This window comes from Aethalodelphis obliquidens, unplaced genomic scaffold (genome assembly GCF_003676395.1).
Source record: "Aethalodelphis obliquidens isolate GAN/ISIS:26980383/991018 unplaced genomic scaffold, ASM367639v1 scaffold65, whole genome shotgun sequence".
NCBI classification, from domain to species: Eukaryota; Metazoa; Chordata; class Mammalia; order Artiodactyla; family Delphinidae; genus Aethalodelphis; species Aethalodelphis obliquidens.
In genome coordinates, this window is record NW_020838009.1 from 1,012,930 (window position 1) to 1,040,014 (window position 27,085).

Genomic DNA, 27,085 nt, shown 5'->3' on the forward strand with positions numbered 1-27,085 from the left:
TCTAGGTTCATTTCCTGTGATTGTTTCCTAAATTTGAATGTTCCTTAAGATTCATACCTTTACCACAATCATTCCCCAAACTACCTTTCAGAATCTTCTAGAGAACCACCTGACAATAAAGACTGTGGGGTTTCCAGCCCACACCTTCTGAATCAGTTTCCACACATGGAGTCCAGAGTCATGCCTTCCACTATGTGCCCACCTTCACCCTCCCAGGGAACTCCCCCTCCCAGGCCTTCAACCACCATTTCCATGGTATGATCTTGCACTCTGATTCCCTGCTCTCTCTTCCCCCTTAAGCAAATGCAACTTTGCCTCACACAAACCCTGCCTGTCCTTAGGCTGTCAGCACATATTTTCTTAATTCCAAGCACCATAACCTTCTACTAAATATCCTGAAATAAAATTTGATGTCTCCCATATATATGCTATCTCTGGTGATGAAATTCATAGGAATGATGTGGCTCACTGGTAAAGGTAAATATATAGTCAATCAGATTCTTTAATATTATAATGGTGGTGCTTGAATCATTGCCAACTCTATAGTTTAAAAGTTAAAAAAAATTAAAAGTAATTATAATTACAAAATTTGTTATTGAAATTCTTGAAATTCTAGAATTGAAAAATACTATCTGAAATTAGAATTATTTAGTATGGTTAGAAACAGATTAGAACTGTAAAAGACAAGATTTGTGAAATGGAAAACAGAAAAAACAAAAATATACAAACTAAAGGTCAGAATAGGAAAGAAGCAGCATGCAGGGGGAAAAAAGGATAACAGAAGTATAGGACATAATAAAAAAAGTTTTAATATGTATAATTAGCTTCCCAGAAAAAAAAATCAAATGGGTCAGAAGAAATCTTTAAAGAGATAATGATCAAAAACTTTCCAAGATAGATGAAAGATATCAATACACAGATTCAAAAACTACTTAGGTTTATTTTTCCTATTTTTCTTGTGAATGTGTGTGTGTGTGTGTGTGCGTGTATTATTATTTCTTGTATTCCTTTTAAGAGTTTCTCTTTCTCTTTGCTTTTCAGCACTCTTCCTATTCCCCTCCTATGTGTGGTTTTCTTTTTAATTTATCCTGTGTGAGATAATCTGAGTTCTCCCCCCCACTCCAGTGAGTTTCTCTGTATAGACTAAGCCTTCTCATTAACTCACACCATGAATCAACTATGCCCCAAAGGAAGAAAATGGCCATAAATTATCACATTGCTTAGAAATATTTTTTTCTGTCTGTGGAATTTCAATATATCTATTTCTCACTTCCCTAGCTCTCAAACAGCTGTAAAATAGGAGTTTTATAATTTATTCTACTTGTTGCAGTAGGTATGTTAGCTTATTTAGTCTACTACACTCTTTTCTGATGTTTCTGCTCAAACCTTCCATAAGGGAGAGAGAACATGTCTATCTGTTTCATCATCCTCTAAGTCATGTTGGAACTGGGAAGTATGATCTTATGATGTGGTGGTGGTGTTGCTCTGAGATTTGGGAGATTTGGTTTCAGTGAACACTTTGATTCCTGCTCCCTGGAAACTAGGGCTTAAGCAAAAGGTTTCATTTTAGGTGTGCTTAAAACAATCTAGTTTTTTGTTTTTGGCTGTGGCACATCATGGCTTATGGGATTTTAGTTCCCCAACCAGGGACTGAACCTGGGCCACAACAGTGAAAGCACTGAGTCCTAACCACTGGACCACCAGGGAATTCCCAAAAACAATCTAGTTTTGATCTCTACCTGGAGCATGGAAATTTAGAAAGAATGAGTAGCAAAGTGTACAGAATACGAAAAAGGAGCACAGTAGGATTGGGAAGCTGACTATATATACAAGAAAATTTTAAATATGAGAAAAAATGCCATGAAGTGCACCCTTGCTCTGCACTCTCCCAATATGCCTAAAAACAACATCCTTGTTATTCATTCATATAAGAACCCATTTATGGACACGATCTTTATGGATCAGACACTCTTCTAGGAACATGGAGTCAATCAATGTTATTCATTCATATAAGAACCCATTTATGGACACGATCTTTATGGATCAGACACTCTTCTAGGAACATGGAGTCAATCAATGAAGAAAAACATATAAAGCAGAGACTGATAATCAGAGCAAACCCAGAAGGTGGAGACAGCCAGACACACTGGCTTTCAAGGAAGCGAGATAAAGAGAGTGGGGAAAGAGGTCCAAGGTGAACAGTATCTTTGTGTTTGGGGGACAGATCATGGTAGGTTATTGTCAAGATATTGGGCTGACTGAGTGAAATGGAGATTCACTGCAAGGTTTTAATCAAAGGAGTAACTTAATGTTCCTCTATGTTTGAAATAGGTGAAGGCAGTAGAAGTAGGAAGAGGTGTCCAAGCTAATGCAGAAACTCATGAGACAGAATGTTGGTGTGGATCAAAGTGCTTACCAGTGGCTTACCGGAAGCCTCAGATTCATGCAATTTGAAGACAAAGCCAGTGTAATGCCTGGACAGACTGAGAATATTATTAGCATGAGTATAGAAAAGAGATAGCTATACACTTAGATAAATGACTGAGCAGGAAAAAGAGTGTTGTTGGTCTTTGGAAAGCAGTAATTTTTAACAATATGTTATTCCCAAATTACTCATCCCTCAGGTTTAAAAGAACAAGTTTTTCGGTATTTGGATGTTTTCACAGGGTTACTGACAGTGGCAGCTTTTTCCTACTCACACATACCCACATACACAAAATTTAACAGATTGCACAGAGCAGTGAGTTCAATTGGCATTAGTGTTATTTCATTGGCTGGGTTGAACATATTTTGCAAAATAATTTTCTTGGCATGCCAGGTAATTGTGGTCTCTCAGCCTCACTATTTAGAGCCATTACTTTTTCCACTGAAAAAGCAAAATTCATGACTCTCTGGTTCTAAAGACACTGAAGATATCATTTAAATATGCCATCATGGGTTTAGTTTGTTTTACTTGTCAGTTTTCTTATAAATATGACTATAACCAAGAATGTGCAAAATGCACAACATTATAATTGCATTTTCTTTCCTTAACAACTTATTTTCTTCCCTGGAGTTAAGCATTCTTTTGGGGGGTATTGGTATGGTAAGCTCATTGCTTAATTTTTTATAATGCATCTATCACTAATTTAGCTCCAGACTCTCCATAAGTAATCTCCATAAGAAACCTAATACAATCAAATGCTTTAAGTAATCTTTTTTTGTTGTTTTTCTCGAAAACATTCCTGCTGGAGGAATCTAGCACAACGGCATCCTGGTTGCTATCAAGATTTGTTGCAAAGCCTCATCTGGGGATCTCCTTTCACAACCAAGAAAATGTGCTCTGCTCATCTGTGTTGAATCTCCTGCTTCCTGGATCTCATATATTTCTCTATCTTTAGTTACTCCCTTGTTTGGTGAAACATCCTGAGAAATTATATATGAAAGTTAACTATTTTAGGCCTGAAAATCTCTATCTTTATGCATCATGGTGGTTTGGCAGGATGTGGAATTCTTGTTGAAGACATGCTCCCTCCAAATTGTGAAGAGGTCAGAGCTTCCACCTTCCAGAGCTGCCACAGAGAAGCTGGACTCCACTGTGGCCCACGCTCTCTGGATGTGCCCAAGTTACTATTATTGTTACACATTATCCCAAACTTCGTAGAACAGTAACCTATTACTCTGCTTAGAAGACACACTAGAGGCAGGAAGTAGAGAGAGCTCCCCTCAGGGCCATGCTCTCCAGGGCCGCAGCGGGGAAGACCTGAAAGGCTGGCAAGTTTCCGTGATTAGGGACTGTCATCACCTGGAGATGGCGTCACACAGGTGCCTGGCTCCTGGGCAGGGACTGGTGACCAAAGCATTGACATGAGGTCTAGGTTGCCTCATCGTGTGGCAGCACAAGAGTGTTATACTTCTTTTTCCCTCCAGGTTTATTAAGGTTATGAGTGACAAAAACTGTATATATTTAGTTGCACAGTGTGCATTTTTAAAGGTGTAAAACATGCTCTAATATCCGCATTCATCGTGAAATGATCACCACAATCAAGTTAGTTAATACATCCATCACCTCACAGTCACCTTTTTTTGAGTGTGTGATGAGAACACTTAAGATCTACTACTCTCTTGGCAAATTTCAAATATACCATACGGCATTATTAACTACAGTCACCATACTGTACATTACATGCCCAGAACTTATTAGTCTTATAACTGGAAGTTCTTACCCTTTGGTCAACATCTTCCCATATGCCCCCACCCCCGGTCCCTGGCAACTACAATTCTACTCTTTGTTTTTATGAGTACAGTATTTTAGATTTCACATGTAAGTGAGATTATACAGTATTTGTCTGACTTACCTTACTTCGCTTAATGCCCTTAAGGTTCATCTCTGTTGTTGCAAATGGCAGGATTTCCTTCTTTGTTTATGGCTGAATAACAGTACATTGTGAATGAGTGTGTGTGTGTGTGTATATATATATATATATATATATATATATATACGCATGTATATGTATGTGTGTGTGTGTGTGTGTATATATATACATATATATATATATATATATATATAGTCTCACATTTTCTGTATCTGTTCATTCATCAAAGGACACAGGTTACTTCCATGTCTTGGCTATTGTGAATAAAGTTGCCATGAACATGGGAATGCAGATCTCTCTTCAAAATACTGATTTTATTTCCTTTGGATACATACCCAGTAGTGGGATTGCTGGATCACATGGTAGTTCTATTTTTAATTCTTTGAGGAACCACATACTGTTTTCCATAGTGGCTGCACCAATCTTCATTCCCATCAACAGTGCACAAGGGTTCTCTTTTCTTCACATCCTCACCAGCATTTGTTGTCTCTTGTCTTTTTGATAACAGCCATCCTAACAAGTGTGAGGTGATATTTCATGGTGTAGTTATACTTCTTTTATGGTGGCTTAGGGATTCAAAAAAGTGTCCCAGGAAGCAAAGCAGAAGGCACATCACTTTGATAACCTATCCTCATAAGGTATTCAGTGTCTTTCCAGCCTTCTGTTTGTTACCAGTGAGTAACTAAGGGTAACCCAGATTCAAAGAGCAGATGTGGGCCCTAAAACCTATTTTCTGATGGAACAAGTGTCTGAAATTTTTCAGGCATGCTTTTAAATTCCCACCTTTGTTCTGTGGCCACATATTGATTACATTCTTCTCACTTAGAAATTACACCCCCTTGCTCCTAGGACACAGGTGAGTGACTTCGGTAGCAGCTCCAAGTCTACATGCTTACCATCTAAATCAGATCCAGGTGAAGATGAGGATCCTTGGGTCTGAGTTATCTTCACCTGAAGACTCTGCACACAGCCATAATCCAATGGTCGGACAGGTGCAGTATAACTGCTATAGTTACTTCCTTCCAGAATGGAGGGACATGGGAGGCACAGAGCTAGCACTGACTCAGCAGCTCTGAAACCCACCTGGGCCATGCTGTTAGTCCCTTGATTACAGAATTGTTCTCTGTACTGTTGGAGTCTACCGTAAGCCATCCTTCCTCGTGCACAGGAAGAATCCATATTTGCAAATGAGCAACCTTCTCAACCTACTTTCTGCATTAAAATCTTGGCACCCCAAAAGTTCTTTTGTCATTTCCTTTTTACCATCTCTATCCCTTTCAGTCCAACTTGATTCAATTCTTTTAAAACCATATGGACTTCTTGGGTATTGATTTGTAATGCACTCCATCATACAAAGCCACACCCACAAATCTCTTCAAGATCAGCCCTGTCTACCATGGGCTCACTGAAGGGCTCCTGTGGAAAACACCTGATTTTCTTCAACTCCCTAATAGTAAACACAGATGATCTGTAAGGCATGCCTTAAGATCTTTAAAGACTACATGTTCATCTGAAATGGATGGTCTATGGACACCCCCTAAACTTCTGAAAGACCTCCACAAGGGGTCTCAGTCCTCTCCTACTCTATCTATAAAGACAGCATGTAGGCTTTTCAGAATGTGGACTTCACTCAACCTCCACTGGGCTGTGCCTGGTGTCCACAGTCCTTTGAATCAAACCTCATCAGAGAGGGAACTTCTAGTCACTTGCCAGGGTCTGAGTGAGCTGTTCCTCACTTGTGTAAGGATGGAGGAGGGAGTCTGGAGCTCTAAATTCTTCTCCTGTAGACCTGTAACTGCTCCTCCTGCTTTCAGATCATCTCACCCTCACTCTGTGAGGCACCTGGGGCACCCACTTCCAGAGTTTTCAGAGTTGTGCAACACGAATAGGCTTGTTTAGGTGCCAGCTCCCCTGTGTGTGCAAAATCAATTGTCACTCTCCTGTTTTCTAAAGTCCAGATTTGAACACCTCTTACCTCCTATCCAACTCCATTTATCCGTATAGGCTTCTACATATTTTAAACTCCTTTAGTTTCATTTTAGTAGGTTTGGGGAGAGGGAGCAAGGTAAATGTTTGAATCAGGCATTTTAAACATCTACTGTCTTCTTCCTGTACAACTTCCTTCTTCCTTCTTCTGAGACTCCATATCTTCTATTTCTTTTTTATGGTGATTATGAGGCACTTTAAATGAACTCTTTTTAAGATATGAAAGTAAAACATAATTGCTATATGATAGCACAGAGTGATAATATTTCATTTGTATTTCAGTATTACAGCAGATGACTTTCTATATTTTGATAATTTTTTTTAGTGATCCTTCATTGTTAGTCTAAATCTCTGTGATACAGTTTTGGTGGAGTCCTCTATTAGTATATTTTGTTTGTTTCTCCTTCAAGATGTAAGAATTCTCCTTTAGAGATGCCAGCTGAAATCTGGAATGAATTTTATATTAGGAAACAATAAGTTTGGGTTTTCATCTTCAATATTCCTTATTCTGTTTTCATGGATACATGTGTGAACTCTGGGTAAACATCACTCAAACATGCTTCAGGTAGGCAGTTGGTTTTGTTCCAAGTTTCCTTCCATGTAAAGTGCAGGCAGTGCCATTACTGTCTCTCACAGATACTGTAAATATTGTTATCCAGCCTTTCCCCAAACACACGAATTCCTTATCTTTTCAACATCTCAGGATTATGTCAAGTTTTCCTCATTCCTTTCAGGTTGCTAGGCCACAAATATTTTAGCAGGAGTCTGTACACCATGGAGGTAAAAAGGGATCACCCCACCTGTTTTCCACACTGCCCTGCTGTGTGTTCGTGAAGATTGTGCTTAACTTCTGATTACATTTCATTCACATATGCACTGCAAGATACTCAACCCCCAGATCCTCCTGACTGTAAAATCCAGGAGGAAAACATAAGAAATAAGCTTTCCATAATCTTATGAAGGGTTTTGTGAAGAGTCTACAGCAACATATGTGAAACAGATTATGTTTTCAAAAGCACTAAGAAAATATGAATAATCATTTTACAGTTTTTTCCTCGCCCAAATTTGCTTAATAACTGCTTCTACACCACAGTGTTTCTACATTAATTTTGGAGAACACATCTCTACCATGAATGGACTCTTGAGAGCTCTGGAGCCTCTCTTGTCCACATTTTCTAATGTAATATTACTGAGAAAAATAGCCATTTCATTGATTGGATTATCATTTAAATATGTCTCGTTTGATTTCTATAACAATTTCATGATGTATTACTTAAAAAACTAGACTCAGACATTTTGATCAAGTTCTCCAGCTTCTATGTCTGGTGAGGGACAAAGCAGAGACTTGAGTACAACTGAGGTAATCAGAATTCTCAGGGTTATTTCCATGGATCTCTATTGAAAACATGAGATGGTAAATACAAAAAATTTTTCATAGATTTTTTTATTAAAAAGAAGCATTTCTATGAATGTATTATTATTAATAAAACCAGGGGAACATTAGTAAGACTCCTTATTTTTTTCAGTACATTAAAAATTACCAGCAAACACACTGGAAACACTGTCAGTCTCAGAAAAGGTACTCACCATCAGTTGACTCCAAATTTGATTTTGACGCCTGCTTCTCCAAACACAGCTCACCTTCATTTGAGAATAGCTTACTGGTTGGAATCATTGACTGATAATAAAAATAGAATGCTTTTTTAAAATGGAAACTAAAATAGGATATAAAAAAATCAACTGACTTGATATTTCCAGCCTATAAGTTTCTGACTTCACTCTTCTGTAACTATCTGCTGGATCGCAATCCCCAAAATTAATTACAATTTTAGGTAAGAAAAAACATTGAAAATAAGTATTTACTCTAAGAATAGAATCATAAATTGGAGAGTTGGTAAACTGTCTCCTAAAAAGATAAATATTTTAAGAAAATATAATTTATGAAATCTCCCTTCTTTATAAAAGAAATTTAATTTTACAGTATTTATTAGTAATTGGTTAATAATAAAATAATAATTATGATGATGATAATAGTTTATGCTCCTAATGATGACCATGAGGGTTTGGAAAGTGTTTGAAGCACATTTGGAATCATAAATAATTATATTGAGTTTTCTGTAGAGAGGCAGATGACCTAAAAGATTAATTTAAAGACTTGTGTTCAAATTTTTATTTTTCTACTTAACTGGATGTACGAATTCTCAAAAGTTATTTATCTTCCATAAGCATATTTTCTCATCTGTAAAACTAGAATGTTATGTAAGGCTTTGTGAAAATGAAATACTTTAATAACTGTAGTGTGCACAATGTTTGGGCATGCACTTAAAACCCAGCACTTGCTGAGAATTAAATATTTATAAATATGAAGCATATACTTCTTCCTGTATTTGCTCACACTTCCCTTTTCCATTTGAATAGGCTAGAAAATCAATTTCCAGAAGTATGCTTTTGTTATTATTTCCTTAAAACAAACATATTTCATTAAAAAATAATTATTTGATGCTGATGGGTAAAGTGACAGCTAACTGAATGGTTGATTTCTATTTTTAGCCAAATGTATTGATGTTGTGTGGAGACACCCTCACAATTTACCTGCCCACAATGCATTCAATCAAAATCCAAGGCAATGAAGCACACCTCATTCTTAAACAGACAACAAAATCGGTGTTCTTAAAGTGTGTGGATTTCTAGCCTCCAAAGAAACTTCTAAAATTCTAAAGTAGGAAATGCACACATTTCAACTATTAACCAGAATGCACTTTGTTGTCTAATTTCACATTTCTCTTATTAGTATAGATGAACAGTTAAGGAACACCAGACAGTGTAGGAAAGTTTCCGACCAGAAAGACAGAGATCCAAATAAATAAAAGGAAATTACAAAACTCAAAATTGTTATCTTCTATCTTTTCAACATCTTTATCAGCATCACTGTTTCAATTCCATACATGGAAATGTCCATACAAAGAATTAGGTATACTCCAACATTAAAAACTTCAATATTACAAACAATTCATCACAGATGTGTTAGTTGAGCAGTACTCCAAAATATCTGACCTGAGAAGGAGTGCATGACTTTGCCAGGAAGATGGACAATAGCTAACAGGAGAGCCTCTCACAACTGATATGTCAATCACCCTCCTGCACCAAAGGATCATGCTCATTTTTATTAATGACCTTGTTATTCGAAATGGAAAAAACATTCACAATTACACAGACTTTCTAGGCTTAAAATAGGGCTGTGGAGAGGGGAGTATTTATGGATTAATGTGTCCTTCTGACTTATAAGAGCACAATGACCAATCCAGTTAAAATGAGCAGTAATAGCAACTGTCCTCTGCTTGTGATAAACAAATCTGCTTCTTTTAATCTCATCCACTGGGGCTCAGATTAAAAGAAAAATGACCCAATAGGCTTAGTCCAATTTATTTTCAGATTATAAGAATAGCTCCACCTGTTGTGTATCTGCCAGAAAAATCCTGCTGATGCTTTTAAACCACAATCTACATTAAGCATTACAGGGCATAAGGCACAAAGATGAAAATGTTTAAAGAGAAAGAGAATATTTAGAAGCACACCGAGGGAAGGAAAGAGGAGGGGCCTATTAAAATGATTTCTACATAGTTCAGATACTTTTCTCACTGTTGGGTAAGTGGTGGGATATTGAACTGTTTGCTAGAGAGCAAATTCCACTGCAGGCTTACTTCTCTTTGACTCTGCATTCATATTTACAAAAAGGCTGAGAGCACCAGGGAGCACTGAAGCATTACTGAGAAGTTGAACCTGATACCTCCCCATATCATGGCTTAATAAAGTGATAAACTGATTGCTGAATTCAGTTCCCTTATGTGAGAAGAAACTTGAGGAAGTGAGCATGTCAAACCCGGTTTGATTTTAGTATAAACACATACTTAGAAATATCCAAAATAATGACATCTGAACTGCATCATTAGCAACTCACTCAATAATTTTTATTCTAAAATTTAATTTACTAATATACAAGTAATCAAATGACATGTGGTCACTTGGACCACAAAAACATAAAACACTTTAATATACTGGCACAAAAACAGAAATATAGATCAATGGAACAGGATAGAAAGCCCAGAGATAAACCCATGCACATACGGTCACCTTGTCTTTGATAAAGGAGGCAAGAATATACAGTGGAGAAAAGACAGCCTCTTCAATAAGTGGTGCTGGGAAAACTAGACAGCTACATGTAAAAGAATCAAATTAGAACACTCCCTAACACCATACACAAAAATAAGCTCAAAATGGATTAAAGATCTAAATGTAAGGCCAGAAACTATCAAACTCTTAGAGGAAAACATAGGCAGAACACTCTATGACATAAATCACAGCAAGATCCTTTTTGACCCACCTCCTAGAGAAATGGAAATAAAAACAAAAAGAAACAAATGGGACCTAATGAAACTTAAAAGCTTTGGCACGGCAAAGGAAACCATTAACAAGACCAAAAGACAACCCTCAGAATGGGAGAAAATATTTGCAAATGAAGCAACTGACAAAGGGTTAATCTCCAAAATTTATAAGCAGCTCATGCAGCTCAATAACAAAAAAACAAACAACCCAATCCAAAAATGGGCAGAAGACCTAAACAGACATTTCTCCAAAGAAGATATACAGATTGCCAACAAACACATGAAAGAATGCTCAACATCATTAATCATTAGAGAAATACAAATCAAAACTACAATGAGAAATCATCTCACACCGGTCAGAATGGCCATCATCAAAAAATCTAGAAACAATAAATGCTGGAGAGGGTGTGGAGAAAAGGGAACACTCTTGCACTGCTGGTGGGAATGTGAATTGATACAGCCACTATGGAGAACAGTATGGAGGTTCCTTAAAAAACTACAAATAGAACTACCGTATGACCCAGCAATCGCACTACTGGGCATATACCCTGAGAAAACCATAAATCAAAAAGAGTCATGTACCAAAATGTTCATTGCAGCTCTATCTACAATAGCCAGGAGATGGAAGCAACCTAAGTGTCCATCATCAGAAGAATGGATAAAGAAGATGTGGCACCTATATACAATGGAATATTACTCAGCCATAAAAAGAAATGAAACTGAGTTATTTGTAGTGAGGTGGATGGACCTAGAGTCTGTCATACAGAGTGAAGTAAGTCAGAAAGAGAAAGACAAATACCGTATGCTAACACATATATATGGAATCTAAGAAAAAAAAAAAAGGTCATGAAGAACCTAGGGGTAAGATAGGAATAAAGACACAGACCTACTAGAGAATGGACTTGATGATATGGGGAGGGGGAAGGGTAAGCTGTGACAAAGTGAGAGAGTGGCATGAACATATATACACTACCAAACGTAAAATAGATAGCTAGTGGGAAGCAGCCGCATGGCACAGGGAGATCAGCTCCGTGCTTTGTGACCACCTAGAGGGGTGGGAGGGAGGGAGATTCAAGAGGGAAGAGATATGGGGATATATATATATATATGAATAACTGATTCACTTTGTTATAAAGCAGAAACTAACACACCATTGTAAAGCAATTATACTCCAATAAAGATGTTAAAGAAAAAGACATATTAATTGCATATATAATTAATTATTCAGTCATTTATCTATTTATAATATTTAATGGCTGCCTATTATTTGCCAAATCACTGGTTTGAGGACAGGCTTAAAAATCAACAAGAGAAATCTAGTCTCTGATGGACAATAAAAAAAATAAGCAGTAAGAATATAAACTCTATACCAAGGACTCTCCGTGTGTGTAAAGTGGAATTAATATGATGCATACATGTGTGCACACACACATTAATATGCATACATGTGTGCACACACACATATAGTCACACAGACAGGGAGAAACAGGCTCTTCCATGCGTACAAAAACAAGCTTAAAAAACATGAAAACACTTCTGTATCTGAGTGTATTTACTCAGTGTCTTAGAAAAAGCATCCCCTCTCAGACCCTGCCTATCTCCCCCATGCATCTTTCTTACTTCCTGGAGTCCACAGAGATCTTTTCTTGGTCCCCACGCCCACCCTCTTCCAGGCTGTCACCACCTACTCAATCTTAGGTGTCCATCTCCTAAAGAACCACTGTGCTTCTACTTCTTTTCTCTCCATAAAGACAAGCACTCAAATGGGATGACACAACAATTACAACAACAAACAACCACAAAAACAAATAATTTCGTGACCGTTTAAAGCAGTTTTACATGTTTTAAACACACCACACATCTTACTCCCAAAGCATCTTAATTGTGTTGTTGCCAAGACACTGGTTCATGTTTAAATATCAATCCTCTCCATCTGACATTTGAACCTTAAGTTCTTCTAAGAATGTGTTATAATACAATAATTATAGATATGTGCAATGATTTTTAAATGTGTATGAATCTTACAAGCTACAATCTCAAGGGGGCAAAGCATGATATTTTATCATGAATGAAACAGGCATCTTAACTTCCATTTATCCTATTCTTGTGTATTTTAATCTTAATTAATTCAGAAATACCAAAATCAATTTGTGGTTAACACAGTTTGGAATTACCACCCCACTTCACTTTTTCTCAGCTGTACTACTTTTCCCTCTGAAATGTCTCTAACCAGCTCCTAATTACTTTATTCAATCCCTGGGTGGAAAATTTGATGGTTAGCATTATTACACATTTGGCCCATTTTTAAAATAATTTTATTTATTTATTTATTTTTGGCTGCTTTGGGTCTTCGTTGCTGCACTTGGGCTTTCTCTAGTTGCGGCGAGCAGGGGTTACTCTTCGTGGTGGTGCACAGGCTTCTCATTGCGGTGGCTTCTCTTGTTGCAGAGCACGGGCTCTAGGTGCTCGGGCTTCAGGATTTGTGGCACGCAGGCTCAGTAGTTGTGGTTTGTGGGCTCCAGAGTGCAGGCTCAGTAGTCATGGAGCACAGGCTTAGTTGCTCCACAGCATGTGGGATCTTTCCGGACCCGTGTCCCCTGCATTGGCAGCTGGATTCTTAACTATTGTGGTACCAGGGAAGCCTGACCCTTTTTTTTTTTGCGGCATGCGGGCCTCTCACTGTTATGGCCTCTCCCGTTGCGGAGCACAGGCTCCGGACGCGCAGGCCTAGCGGCCATGGCTCACGGACCCAGCCGATCCGCGGCATGTGGGATCTTCCCGGACCAGGGCACGAACCCGTGTCCCCTGCATCGGCAGGCAGACTCTCAACCACTGCGCCACCAGGGAAGCCCAGCCTGACCCATTTTTATTTGTTTATGACAAAGCTTTGACATTGAGAATTAAAACTCAGGATTCTGAAAATTTAAGAATCAAGTCCTTTTCTTTCCCATCTATTATCTCTCCTGGGAATTTCAAATTCAACTCTGAAACTCAAAAGATTAACATGATCCTTCTTGCTTTGTTTGTTCTGTTGTGTCTTCCCTTCCTACATCCATAGACTTAAGTAGGGTCGAGGCAACAGAACCAACAAAACTACAATGATTAACATAAATGCACTGGTTACTATCCAAATATTGCCCTCTCACCAATTTTATTTAAAACAGTTGCCTATAAATCCCAAAGAAGGGGAAAAGCTGAGTGAATTATGGCACAAACTAAAAAGGGAAAACATTTTAGTTTGTGTAAAAAAAAAAAAGCTGTGGAAGCCAATTTTGTGAGCTCAGAAAAACTCATTCCAATTCACTAATTAAAAAGTATTTGTAAAACGGAATGATCCGATGTCTTATAACAATTGAAGTACACTAACTCTGATAGCATTTATATCTGGGTTTTGCTATACTGATTATTTGGAATTTCCTCTTTGAACATTTTCATTTTTTCCAAGTTATTGTAGTCATTTTATAATACTTAGTCATTAAATACACCAAACATCATTTCTGCCTTGTCATCTTATCCTACAGAACATAATGTGATCTAGTGTTCTATTGCAATGGCTGGATTACTTTTCCAGGAAGCTGGGAAGAATTCTTAGCTGATACGTAGAATTTGCAACAAAAGAGACAGGGTGGAAAACAATTACATTCTTCACCATGACCCTTTTCCATTAAAAAAATAAAATTAGCACTGTTCATGGATAATCTAAGAAAGCAACAACAAGAGGAAAGCATAATGATAAAGGTTTCATAATTATATAAAAGTGAGTTTACCTTCTATCTTATGTATTTTGGATCCACCTTTATGTTTTTCAGCTAAACATTTCTGTACACCATCGGTTCCACATTTAGCTAACCATGTAATTATATAATATATTTTGGTACAGAAAGCATTCACTCTGATTTGCCATGCTTTGTAATATGGTACACTTTAAATCGCGTCTCTCCAATGTTAGGGTTTTTTTTTTTTCTTCTTTGCTTTATCTGGAGCTAGGCTTATGATTAGCTAAAACAGAGTAGCATACTACTCAGTTGCATACCTTGCTGAAAATAATCTCACCAATGATTGCATATTTGATTTAAATTAATTCCCAAGGTAAATGAAAGCACAGCTAATATGGAAGATCTGACTAGGCCAATGACCAGCCTGCCGAACACTCCGTGTCTTAGTACACTTGCCTTCTCACACGAGACGGCAGTTACTTTCTCACTCAGCAGAGGGTCAGAAGTATGAGAAAACAAATTTAGAAAAAAACCGGGGGGCAACTCACTGAATCACCAATTTTACCTGATAATCTGAGGTCAATTTTATTTTAATAATAAATACAGGAAATAAAAAGCATATTCTTGAGTACAGATTGTATGTGTGTGATTTTTTTAAACTTTTTATTGGAGTATAGTTGCTTTAAAATGTTGTGTTAGTTTCTACTGTACAGCAAAGTGAATCAGCTATCCATATACATATATACTCTCTTTTTTTGGATTTCCTTCCCATTTAGGTCACCACAGAGCATTGAGTAGAGTTCCCTGTGCTAGTAGGTTCTCATTAGTTATCTATTTTATACATAATATTAATAGTGTATATATGTCAATCCCAATCTCCCAATTCATCCCAACCCCCTTTCCCCTTGGTATCCATGTTTGTTCTTTACGTCTGCGTCTCTATTTCTGCTTTGTAAATAAGATTGTCTATACCAATTATTTCAGATTCCACATATATGCATTAACATACAATATTTGTTTTTCTCTTTGTGACTTACTTCACTCTGTATGAGAGTCTCTAGGTCCATCCACGTCTCTACAAATGACCCAATTATGTTCATTTTTATGGCTGAGTAATATTCCGTTATATACATATATGTACCAAATCTTCTTTATCCATTCCTCTGTTGATGGACATTTGTTTCCATGTCCTGGCTATTGTAAATAGCACTGCAATGAACACTGGGGGTGTATTTGTCTTTTTGAATTATGGTTTTCTCTGGGGATATGACCAGTAGTGGGATTGCTGGGTCACATGGTAGTTCTATTTTTAGTTTTTTAAGGAACCTCCATACTGTTCTCTGTAGTGGCTGTATCAGTTTACATTCCCACCAACAGTGCAGGAGGGTTCCCTTTTCTCCACAACCAGCATTTATTGTTTGTAGATTTTGTGATGACGGTCATTCTGACCAGTGTGAGGTGATATCTCATTGTAGTTTTGATCTGCATTTCTCTAATAATTAGTGACGTTGAGCATCTTTTCATATGTTTTTTGGCCATCTGTATGTCTTCTTTGGAGAAATGTCTATTTAGGTCTTCCGCCCATTTTTTTGATTGGGTTTTTTGTGTTTTTGATATTGAGCTGCATGAGCTCTCTGTATATTTTGGAGATTAATCCTTTGTGATTTTCTTTTTACTTGATTCCTTCATCCCAGATACACTACTACGACTTTTTGAGTTTTTCTATGTAGGCACATCTTCCTTGTTCTTTTTTGGTAACTGCAGAGCATTCCATTGCAATGAATGGACATTTATTTTTGTCCCCTATTGGAGGATATTCTGTGGTTTCCACACCACAGTGAACGTCTTTGTTTCTGAGGCCATTCTGTCTTAGATCCTTTTTAACTGGCTATTGTTTCCCCTTCTGGAGTCTCTTCCGAGATCTCATACCTGGAATTTTTCCTCAGCTCTCACACTTGGCTTCTTTTTCTTGGCATCAGGTCACCTTGATCTGATCTCAAAGGCTGCATTCTCAGATAGGTCTGTATTGAACACCAAGTGGCTCAATTTCCAATTCTTTTTTGTATTTTTTTATAGCAATTTCCATTATCAGAGATTATCTGTGTTTATGTATGTACAATCTGTTTCTGCAACTAGAATGTCAGCTTTATGATTCCTTTATTCATTGCTCAACAAATATTATCTGAATTTACAAATAGCCTATGTGAGTTGGGTTTAGAGGCAAAGGGCTCTGTTCTGGAAATGTCCAGGGGGTGGGTGAAGGCATCTAGCACAGCCAGTTGCTGCCTTTCTTCTAGGCTCCCAGAGCAATGCAAACACTATACATTACAACATCGTATGCATTTATTCTCAGTTCCAAGAAGGGGCAAAAACAGGCAGTAACAATAGTCACAGCCAATAACTACTGAGTACTCACTAAGCTCCGGTGCTGGCTACAAAACCCTCCCAACAACCCTTTGGCATTTCCCCCCATGACAGACTATATTTTCCAAAAACAAAGAAATGATTTTCCCAGTCGAAACACTCTTTCCACACCCCATCAAGAGGAGGAGTTCATTTCTTTATCTCCTTTCATCTGGGTGAGTCCTAACCTGGTCTGATGGTGAGAACACAGTAGAAGCAACTCCACACTTAACTTGCCTGGAATCTTCTGCCTTCTGCCTCCTAGAAAGCTTGGTCTTAGGATCACCCTGGAAGCCAGGGGTCACCAAGTGAGAAGGCCAGGCCATCCTGAGAAGCTGACCTTTGGCTGACAAGTCAGATCACTTGCCAGAGAGGAGTACATGCAACTGTCTTGGATGTATGACCAGTTAAGCCTTCAGAGTCCTCTTGCCCCAGCAACTGTCTGACTGCCACCATGAGAGGCCCAGATAAAAGCCACCCAGCTAATCCCAGTCAACCCAAGGAACCATGTGTGGTAACAGTAAATGCCCATTTTAAGCCATCAAGATGTGAGAAGGCCTGTGTGTTGCAATAGATAACTGAAAAATAATTTGGTACTTTGAAATGGGGTACTATGAACAATATGTCCCTATTTAACAGATGAAGAAACTGAGGCTTGGGGGCATTAAGAAATGTGTCTGTGACCATGCATGCAAGAAGAAAGTAGAACAACTAGGATTCATGCACCCAAGTCCATGGAGTCAACCTGGTCTCATTGAATCCAAAACTGATATTGGGATGAACTGCTGGGGAATCAGGAACTAAAGCCAGAACCTCATTTCTGGATTTTTCTCTAGCCATTGGACTACTTTTCCTTCAAATGCCAACTAGAAGGCTTTATGTACCTCTTCATTTTGGTGGACGAGCACATACACTATGATGGACAATGTAGTTCCTTGGCCACAAATGTCAAACTACATCTCAGTTCAGAAATGCCAACAAAAACCATCACAGCCATGCACTCCGTGATCACGGGCAAAATGTTTGCAAGGCTTTCTACACACGCAGTGTGTTTCACCCATGGAGCTAAGACCCTTGGAGAGGGGGAGGAACTTTAATTTTTCTGTTTCTTTTTATAGAAAAGAAGAGTATATTGCGCTTGTGAATACCCTTGAACCTCTTATTCTACCAAAGAAGCAACTTGACTACCTGTTTCATTAGATGGGGGTGCTTCCTGGCTAAGGTGAACAATATGGTGATCTGGGAGGTATTACTATCCATGTCAGAGGGGGAAAGGTAACTGGAGGTAATAACAGATCACAGCAGATCCACATGACTAGCTCAGTCAATGAGGTCAATGTGTAGTTGAGATGTGAGATGTGCAGAATGAGAAACCACAGTCCTTAAAGAACAGAGAGAGTCACTGGAGAAAACTGAAGTAAGCACTTCGTTCCTTCGTTATGCTCACTCATTCATTCAGCAAACATGTCTTGAGCATTCATCTATTCAAAAGATATTTATGGAGTGTATGCTATGTGCCATGATTTTTTCTAAGTTACTTTTGTTACAACTGATGAACCTACATTGACTCATCATTATCACTGGAGTCTATGGTTTATATCAGGGTTCACTCTTGGTGTTGTACATTCTATGGGTTTGCACAAATGTATAATGACATGTATCCACCATTATATTATCATACAGAGTAGTTTCACTGCCCTAAAAATCCCCTATGTTGTACCTATTCATCCCTCCCTACTCCTAGCCCCTGGCAACCACTGATCTTTTTACTGTTGCCATAATTTTGCCTTTTCCAGAGTGTCATAAAGTTGGAATCTTACACGACATAGCCTTTTCAGATTGGCTTCTTTTACTTAGTAATATGCATTTAAGCTTCCTTTATGTCTTTTCATGGCTTGATGGCTCATTTCTTTTTAGTGCTGAATAATATTCCATTGTCTGGCTATATCTTTTTTCAATCTTTGCTTTTATATAGGGAAGCAAAATTCACGAGTATAACTTGTACAAATGAAGAATGCAAGAATTCTTGTTTTAAGTAACCTTTTGTAGTACATATTATCTACGACACACTGGAAAAAGTATATATAAACTGAGCTCAGACTACCACCAGATAGCATTCTTGAAATCTTCCACAGAGGACTGTAAACTGCTTGAGAAAAAATATGATGCTTATAAGATCGCTTCTGTGAGTCATATCCTTAATCTGCCTCTAAACAATTAGGTAACCTTGATCATATGTAGATTATACAGAGCCAAATGTCCCTGTGAGAGTTAGAAATCTGATTCCACTATTCTCTTTCAACCTTTATGCCCTTATATCATCAAGATGCCTTTAACAGTAAGAATAAAAAATGTGCATCAAAAGACTGATTTATGTGACTTTCCATAGGCATTGTCTATATCTTATAAACAGCTACCACTTCCAGTAGAAAGGCTCACACCAATTTCAACTGAATTTCAGGAAATTGGCAGAAATATAAAAGTGATGGAGCATCATTAGGGTTATTTCATCAATCAGCTGGCAATAAATGAGACATGGTTTAAATGTGATGAGGAAAGTATATTGTTTCTGCAATAGCTGAATCTGTGCTGTCCTGGGGACCATGTGCAGAGTGAATGCCAACTGGGAAAATCATTCCGGGTCAAGATTTTAGTCTACCAATTGCATTGAAAGAAATTACCACTTAGCTATTGAATCATGGTTTTATAATCACAAGTCTTTCTAAAATGAGGCTTACCTACAGAGGTTAATGTATGGGGAGCAAGGGGCAAGTAGGAATGAGCAAGTCTTCAAAACTTGTCTCGTGGAAGAAAACTAATGTGCCAACCCTGCCCTGAATCACTGCCGCATGAATGAACACAAAAAATGAAAACTGGGACGTTCCCTTGTCTAAAGTAGACATTTAAATAAATAATTTGCTACAATATAAGAAATTTACTAAATTCTGAAAATCAGAGGTTACTTCTCAGCACTAAAATAAAATCAATTATATATATTTATATATTTTATGTATATTTATACATACATATTTTGATGTTAATAAATAACTTATGGTTTTCAGAATTTAATAAATATATATAAATTTATAATACATAATATATTTGTATATGTACACATATACACTTTTTAAAAATTTATTTATTTATTTATTATTTCTGGCTGCCTTGGGTCTTCGTTGCTGTGCACAGGCTTTCTCTAGTTGTGGCGACAGGGGCTACTATTCATTGTGGTGCACAGGCTTCTCACTGCAGTGGCTTCTCTTGTTGCGGAGCATGGGCTCTAGGTGCATGGGCTTCAGTAGTTGTGGCTCATAGGCTCAGTAGTTGTGGCTCGTGGGCTCTAGAGCACAGGCTCAGTAGTTGTAGTGCATGGGCTTAGTTGCTCCACGGCATGTGTGATCTTCCCAGACCAGGGATCGAATCCATGTCTCCTGCATTGGCAGGCGGATTCTTAACCACTGCACCACCAGGGAAGTCCTATCCTTTGTATTAAGAGTAAACCACACAGCTAGTGAAAAATGCTAGTGACCCTAATAAAACGGAGCATCCAACTCAGTTGTAATAGAGATCGAAGTTACTTTTCGTCTCCACCTTATGGCTTCCAGGCTCCCCTAGTGCCTGAGTTTGTCCAGCAAAGCTGAAACACTCTGCATTTCTCCACTCAGCCCTGTAATGAAATACAAATTTCAGCACAGAAGATTCTCATCTGAAACTACCCTTGTGACTGTGAGTTTTGGGCTATGAGAACGTGATATACTGCTTGTTCAGGGAGCAATGTGGACTATAGAGAGAAAAAGTAGATTCAGAAGATTGAGGTCCGAGTCTCAAGATTGTGCCATGTCTTGACCAAGTCACTGTTTGGACGTCAGCAGCCTTGCTCCCAAGTTGAGAGAGTTGTGACAGATGATTCCTAGGTTCGTTTGTAGCTCAACAATGTGAGTCCCTGGGAATCCTTCCCCAATTTTGATACTAGCCTTTGTGTGTCTGATTTTTCCAGAGGACCATATTTTAAACAGCAATCATTACATTCAGGGGTGAGGGAATCCTAAAGGAAGCATTGCTCTAGTCATGGTCCTGACAGAGGGAACTGCAATACTAAGGAATTAATCTGTGTCGTGGGCCAGGTTCTCCGGAGCAGAGATCCAGGAGAAACCAGGAAGAGAGTAGAGAAGAAGGGCAGAAGAGGGAAGGAATCCAGGCTCACGTGCAATCTGAGACAAAGTCCCCAGAGAGAATGGCTTTTGTCTGATCTTGCAGGATACTCTAGATATAAACTATGTCTCAGAAGGTATCTCAACGAAGGCAAAAGATCTGGGCTTTCATGGTTCTAACCAGCCACTGGCTGCAGGCTGTCCCAGGGAGATGAGCTTGCAGACACTCCCTGTGCTCTGCAGACAAAGCAGCTCCAGGGGAGCAGGTGATGTTCTACCAGAAGCTGCAGCACACAGAGGATGGATGGTGTCCGCAAATAGCAAAGCAGGGCCTGGAGGATCTGAGCTGACCTCCCACAGTAACTGCTGCATGCTCTTTGCCCAAAGTAATTTGCTCAAAGTAATTCGACACTAGAAGTGGAGCAGGAGAGAAGAGTCAGCTCCAGGACTTTCTCAGCCCAGGGTTCACTCAGCACATCTTTTTCATGGGACTTGGGTAGCAAAAGTCTCTACTAAGAAAAAAATTAAGAATGTTGCGTCCAAACTTTTTAATAGGATACATCATTTGAGCATCCCAGCCAAAGTGATGCACAAATCCGGGGGCTTCATTGATGCTGCATTCTCCGTGTGTTACTGTCTTTCCATTTTCCCTTTTTTTCCATTGTAATAACATTAATCCACTATCCCATTTTACATCATTGCTTGAAAATAATCTGAATTCTCAAGAGATAAAAGTTAGTTTTCAAACAAAAGGCAGAAATCTTAACCAAGGTTGTATGAGTTATATAATCCTTTTACATTACAGAAGGTGTTGTGGAACTAAAATTAATCTGAAGAAAATCTACAGCTTGCATTGCTTAGATTTTCATGTAAAAACCTGAAGAACAATCATGTCACTGATAAATCTACTATTTTTAGATGCAGAAATTAAAACACCCCAGTGGAAGTAGGATGGCATCTATTAGGTTTGATTTCACCTAATCATGACTTCAAACTCGAACGGGTATTTATTCAGTAGGATTGACAACACAGGGAGAATTACTCACCTGTTATCTTCCTTACAAATTTGACCTACTGCCATTTTCGAAGTATAATGAGATGGGGTGACACTGAGCCAGCTCTGTGTGGTTTTCTCTCAAGTGTGATTGAAGAAGTGATTACATGCCAAACGGGAAGGCTTCTTAGTGAGCCAGCTAATACTGGGAGATGTGTTCAATTATTATTATCTGCTGCCATCACTAGCTCTCAGGAAGTAAAAAGGACTTTGGGGATTATTCATGGCACTGTTTTAATAACTCTCCTGTAGCTTGGCTGATGTATGGTCATTAAAATTATTATAGGGAGTGATTAAAGTGGAAGTGGATTTTTTGAATAGAATGAGACTTATAAAATGTTGTCTTTTCTTAAAAGATACTTTGGAAATCTTTTCAAAATAATAATTTGATCCACAGGACACAGAAAAACTGCCAAAGCTCCATCTATAAAGCCACAAAAAGGGATGATAAAGTGAGAAGGAGCAGGTACAGGGGATTCATGGGAGAAGTTAAGACAAATTCCTTTCTGTATGGCTCCAATATCCTTGGGGATAAGCCAATGTCACGTGAGGAAACAGAACTTTCAAAAGAAATAATATAAGCAGAAAATTATGGACAACAAGTCCAATGAGTATGCAAGTAAACACTGGAGATTGGGTTGAGAAATGTTCAATTATTTATTACTCGTAGGGCTTTCAGAATTCGGGGTGGGAATTATTTAGCTGAGCTTAGACACAATACAAACAGGTGTGGGGCATAGAGAGTAACTTTGCTTAACCTTAAAACAGCTATTTGACCTTGGGCAAGTCATTCTACATTTCTGGGCGCAGGCAGTGATGTGCAGAGAGGCAGCATACTGCAGGGGTATGAACTCCAGCCTAGGACCCCACCTGTCTGTGTTTGTATCCTGGCCCAGGGCCTCTCCAAGCTTGCAAACTTGGAAAATGACTAACCTCTTGGTGTTTTCTTTTCCTCATTTACAAAAAGAAAGAAATAACAATACCTGCTTCATAGGGTCATTTTAAGGACTGAATGAATTAAAATATTTAGTATCAGAAAATTTACTGTAAAATAGTAAATGCTCTATAAAAGTGCCCCCTTTGTATTGATATTAATTGTTATAGACACAATTATTTGTCTATAAAAGGGGAGAGAGGCTAAGTGGTCTCTGACATAATACTGAGCCATCCATAGATGTTACATAGCGAATTTTCTGGAAATGTCAAGTTATGAGAGAAATGGTGTACACTGTTCCTCATGGTAGAGTAACTATTCACTAAACAACAACTTCACTCTCTTTGAGATAAACTGTTATTCTGTTTCAACATGGAACCTCAAGACTGATTCTGAACTTTGTACATTCTTTGGTGTCCAATAAGAAGTTATTTCCTTCTTCAGAACATCACTGAAAACTGCAACACATTATTTGACTTTCAACAACATGCTTATATAGTCTTACTAGTTCATCTGTGCCTTGCCTAAATTTTGACTAGGCCATAACACAAAGTTCAGTCTAAACTAGCTTAATGGAAAATTCGCAATAAACTAAATATTCCCATGGATGAAATAAATTTTGAATTGTTTAGAGTACACAACTTTTTGTATTTTGTTGCCCAATAAATCTGATACTATTCTCGTATATGCTTCTAATCTTTAGTAAACAATTTGAAGGACTTTTGGGGTACCCAGTTCTCATAGTCAATAGTACAGAAGTAAAATATGATGTTTCCCGTAACTACAGCATTGATAAAATTAATTCCACATAGAATCACTCTTTGAAATCCTATGCTCAATGTAGCTGCACATGCTCAGAATTGTACCTTTTCATCTCCTCCAAGAATACCCATCTCTTCTGAAATTGTGGACATGGGCTTCTTCTCTCATGCTGTTGCCGTTAATATTTAATTATGAACTCATAAAAATTAATATTGCAAAATATAGCTATATGACTGACTAAATATTTAAAGCAGGTGGAGTTCATGTACAGTATTAAGAGAGGAGCATATTTTAATGGATTCCCACTGCCATTCCATTTCAGGAGGATTGTGTGCATTAGTCACGTAAAAAGCACATTCTACATGCCCCAAAGATGAAGTTGAGAACAATCATTTAGAGATCAGGGCACAATGAGCTTTTAGATAAAATAAGCTTATAGAGTTAAAACACTGGGTTCTGACAGATCTCCTTAGGATATGTTTAATCCCAAAGTAGAAGTAACAGGCTAGTGCCAGAAAACTACTTGGGATAATAGGAAAGTTTTAAAAATAAAAACATGAGGTCATGTAGGGTAACAATCAGAATTAAAGATAGTCTAGTTTATAAGTACTGTATATTCTTATGCTAGTGCAGCGAGAGGTAACATTGATTTACCATGCGCTCAGTCCCTCTCTCTTAACTTAGCAGAATCTCTGGTCACTCTCAGATTGAAGTAATAAAAACACATCTTTATCTAAAAATGAAACAAATGCTTTAAAACTAAAACTTGTTCAGGCAAGTTATAATATGTGTATTTTCCCTCAGTTCTCTCTGTAGCAGAAGAGTTTTTGTAACTTTACTTTCAAATATACCTTTCCTGTATGAACTTTTTTTAATAAAATTGTATTTATTTCATTACAAATACAATTATAAATATGGTATATAGAATATTTATTTCACTTAATTTTTATTTATTTATTTATTTTTGGCTGCATTGGGTCTTTGTTCCTGCATGTGGGCTTTCTCTAGTTGCAGCAAGCAGGGGCTACTCTTCATTGCGGTGCGTGGGCTTCTCATTGCGCTGGCTTCTCTTGTTGCGGAGCACAGGTTCTAGACACGTGGGCTTCAGTAGTTTCAGCACACGGGCTCAGCAGTTGTGGCACGTGGGCCCTAGAGCATGTGGGCTTCAGTAGTTGTGGCACAAGGGCTCTAGGGCACGCGGGCTTCAGTAGCTGTGGCTCACAGGCTCTAGAGTTCAGGCTCAGTAGTTGTGGTGCACAGGCTTTAGTTGCTCCATAGATATGGGACTTTCCTGGACCAGGGATCATGTCCCCTGCATCGGCAGGCGGATTATTAACCACTGCACCCCTAGGGAAGTCCCCACTTAATTTTTACTGCTTTGGGTTTTTTAATAAAAATAAAGTTATTATTTTAGAATAATTTTATAGTGAATAACCTGAATAGTTTATTTCAGACAAGTTGCTAAAATGATACATAGAGTTCCCATGTATTTTTCATCCAGCTTCCCCTAATTTTAACATCTTACATGACCATGGAACATTTGTCAAAATTAAGATATCAACAGTGGGACAAAACTCTTACCAAACTCTAAACTTTATTCCAGTTTTCCCATGAGTGTCCTTTTGCTATCCCAGGATCCAATCCAGACTACCCCATTGCATTTAGGTAGCAATTTTTTAAATAATACTTTCTCCTTTTCTCTACCACATTTAAGGAAATAAATAAACGTTAAGATTTATGGAAGAGTTGTAAAGACAGAACAGACAGTACCATGTACCCTCCACACAGCTTACCCTAATATGAACATCTTGCATAATGACAGTGCGTTTGTCCAAAACTAATAGACCAATGAGGCCACCATGTTTTTATACCATCATGGGGAAAGCTCTCTGAGCTTTTTTTTTTTCAAAACAAGCTTTCCTTAACAGATAATTTCACTGTTTCTATCCTTCCTTGTTTTCCTACTCATGTCTTTGAATATTTTTCCATTTTGTCAAATTATTTGCAGATTGTCCGAAGTTCACAGCTCCTGTGCTTTCATAGAGACTCTGCTCTCTGATGTGCACATATTGTGTCTCATTGACACAGGTGTTTCCTTACACTTCATTCCTGAGCAGTTAGATGGCACAGTGGAAATGGGGAGGTAAAGCTTAACTTCCGTGGTTCTTCTAACCTGCTTTCAACAGTTCTTACTGTTCTTTTCTGTTCCATTCATTAAGTTATGATAATGAACTGACCGTTCTTCTCATTATTATACCTGAGGCTAGAAGAATCAAAAAAATCTCTTAAATTCTTTTTCTCTATCAAAGCTAGTTACTTTGCATTTCAATCTCTTAGGCATTTGATTCTCACAATATGACAACAAAGTAGAATAAACTTTGAAAAATTTTCTCAATAAAATGCAAAGAAAAACAACTGAGCTTTAACTCATTTCACTTCAAGCCCTTGTCCATTCTCTAAGTAAGCTGCATCACCTCCTGTGTTGACTTGGAAGTGACTTCTTTATGCTCTCACAGCATCTCATCCACCCCCCAGAGCACCACCAGAACCAGGAGCCCTGACTCCCAGCAGGGGGAGAGTCTGCACCCACCATCCAGGCACCTCTGACCTGTTTTGCTGAGGACCTGATACAACTCAGACATCACAAACCCTCAGATAATAAGAGTTGAATTTCTTCCCACACACCAACATCCTAGGCTTATCTCTGGAGAATTATCACCAAAACTTATTGAGATTCTGCCAAGAAGCATTCAAACTGAGCCCTGTCTCTTTGACAGTGCCCAAATTTAGCAAATCTAAGGTCTTTCTTGAAACTTGGGATCACAGAATTATTCCAAGCCATGTTCACTACACCCCCCCCATATGCACACACACGTGCACACAGATATGCCGGCACACACACTCACAAAGGTTAACTTAAAAGTTAACCTTCACTGACCCCTGGAATCTCTTGCTTTGGGTTTCTTCTTCCTGCAGTCTTCCTTCCTCTATTATACTAGCTTTGGAGATCCTAAATATCCCTGCAACTTTAATTTTTAACAAAAAATTTTCCCCCAGAATACTTCTTCCCCCAAAGTCCATATATGGGGTGAACGCTTACTCTCTCAAGCCTACATAAACCCCAGACCTTAGGGAAGAAGGACATTCTCTTAGCTCCCCATTTGACCTCCAAACCCCTTCACAAATCCTCCACTGAGATATTCTCCTTCTAGCTTAAATAACCCCATTGCTCCTCACTGTGCATCTAAGAAAGCTCACTGAAAATCTGGTCCCTGACATACATTTTCCCTTTAATGGGTACTCTGCTCATCCTTCAAGGATCTTGGATTTTGCTACATTTCA